This window comes from Bos indicus x Bos taurus, chromosome 2 (assembly GCF_003369695.1).
Source record: "Bos indicus x Bos taurus breed Angus x Brahman F1 hybrid chromosome 2, Bos_hybrid_MaternalHap_v2.0, whole genome shotgun sequence".
NCBI lineage: Eukaryota > Metazoa > Chordata > Mammalia > Artiodactyla > Bovidae > Bos > Bos indicus x Bos taurus.
This window is the reverse complement of record NC_040077.1, coordinates 31,532,629-31,535,252: the sequence shown is the minus strand read 5'-3', so window position 1 is coordinate 31,535,252 and position 2,624 is coordinate 31,532,629.

Below are 2,624 nucleotides of genomic sequence, written 5' to 3'. Positions count from 1 at the left end.
TTTTCCTATTTGGAACCCGTCTGTTGTTCCATGTCCAGTTCTAACTGTTGCTTCCTGACCTACATATAGGTTTCTCAAGAGGCAGGTCAGGTGATCTGGTATTCCCATCTCTTTCAGAATTTTCCACAGTTTATTGTGATCCACACAGTCAAAGGCTTTGGCATGCTGTGAAAATGCTGCATTCAATATGCCAGCAAATTTGGAAAACTCAGCAGTGGCCACAGGACTGAAAAAGGTCAGTTTTCATTCCAATCCCAAAGAAAGGCAATGCCAAAGAATGCTCAAACTACCGCACAATTGCACTCATCTCACATGCTAGTAAAGTAATGCTCAAAATTCTCCAAGCCAGGCTTGAATAATATGTGAACCGTGAACTTCCAGATGTTCAAGCTGGTTTTAGAAAAGGCGGAGGAACCAGAGATCAAATTGCCAACATCCGCTGGATCATCGAAAAAGCAAGAGAGTTCCGGAAAAACATCTATTTATGCTTTATTGACTATACCAAAGCCTTTGACTGTGTGGATCACAATAAACTGTGGAAAATTCTCCTATAATGCCCCAAGTAAGTCCCATTACTAAAAATGTTTCAGCACATTTGTAATATCCCTGCCTCTGTTGCTGTTGCTTTGCAGGAAGAAAAATGGGGCTGCAGAACTACCAGTCTGATACTTTTATGAACTACATTCTATATGGTATCATTTTTTAAGTGAAAAAGAAAACCACTACAATATTCCAGGAAGCACACTTTATTCTCCAGTCCTAGAAGCATGACGTTTAGTGAGTACCTACCAGTGCAGTTGTGTGTGCCTGCCTTCATTAGCTCGAAAATATGCATGCTCTCAAACTCCTGAACTCCAGATGGTTCACAGAGATTCTACCACCAACTTTTTCTATGGAAGTTGTATAAAACATTTTATATTTCAAGTTTTATTACTGTCAGTGGTTTGGTATGGTTTCCTTCTTGTTAATTTTTTTAAAAATATAAACAAATTAGTGTGTGTGTGTTAGTCGCTCAGTCACGTCCAACTCTTTGTGACCCCATGGACTGTAGCCCACCAGGCTCCTCTGTCCATGAAATTCTCCAGGCAAGAATACTGGAGTGGGTTGCCATGCCCTTCTCCAGGGGAGCTTCCCAATCCAGGGATTGTACCCAGCTCTTCTGCATTGCAGGTAGATTCTTTACCATCTGAGCCACTTATAAGCACATTGGGTATGTCCTGTTTAAATAACAATACCAGAAAAGCCAAAGACTATCCTTTGAATAACTGTCTTAAGTGAGCATCAAGATTAGATTGTTAAAGGAAGGAAGGAAGGTAGAAGGGAGAGAGGGAAAGAAGGAAAAAAGGGCAAAAAAGATTGAGATAGTGTAAAGATAAATTAAAAATGAAAATTCACTTAAGGAGCATTCTAGAGAAATTGAAATCTCAGGTAGCAGTTTTTAAACCAGCAAAGTACTGTGGGCTTAGGCCTAAGGAAATCTGACAGTATACCCTAAAGAAAGGCTTCTTTCCCTAAAGATGCTTTTTAAGAAACTTAAAATTTCCCAAGAAAATCAGGCTCTACCTGTAAAGTTCAAATGCATTGTAAGAAAGGTCAGTGTCACTCTTATCCGTTTATAGCAAGTATACAGATTCCAAAAGTCTGCGTTCTCTATATGAATACTACCCATGGTTGGAGCTTAATTCCTTTTCCTTATGTTCAGCATTGACTTTGACTTCCTTCTGTATATTTTGGTTTTTGCTGTTCTTTTTATTGTTATCTTTCTGTGTGTGTTCTGGCCACCTCATACAGTTTTTGGAATGAACCTAGTGATGAGTAGATAAATAATAATAATAATTAACAGTTTATCATGGTTACTATGCACTCCACAGTGTTGTGAGGGGCCAAAAGGCCTGTAGAGTGCATATGGACAAAGCTCAGAGAAGTGTTCTTTGTTAAAGCTGTTTTGACTAATTTTCCATTTTATTGGGCTTCCCTGGTGACTCAGACAGTAAAGAATCTGCCTGCAATGAAGGAGACCCTAGTTTGATTCTTGGGTCAGGAAGATCCCCTGGTATTGGCTACCCACTCCAGTATTCTTGCCTGGAAAATCCCATGGACAGAGGCGCCTGGCAGTTTACTGTCCACCCAGCCAATATGTCTTGGGGAATCTCTCTTTTAATGGACACTTGAATATCAAAGGAATAGGGGGAGGTTAGGGATAAGATTTAAACTTCCCTGCTGGTGCCAGCCTCATACTACTTAAGTCTCATGCCACCTAAAGCCTACTTCAGTGTCCTCTTCCAGTCACCAAAGATGTCTCTCATAAGCAGTTTACCCGATGTGTAGATAAAGATGGGTCATTTATTCCTTTCTTAAATATTGATGCAAAGCATATTATTTATTGGGTATGGTATTCTAATAGAAAGCCAAACCAGGCCTGGTATCAGCCTTCGAGAACTTTAGATAATATATTGAGGTGGTTTAGTTGCTAAGTGGTGTCCAACTTTTTGCAGCCCCATGGTTTGCAGCCTGTGAGGCTCCTCTGTCCATGAGATTTTCCAGGCAAGAATACTGGAGTGAGTTGCCATTTCCTTCTCCAGGGGATCTTCTTGACCCAGGGATCAAACACCCATCTCCTGCAT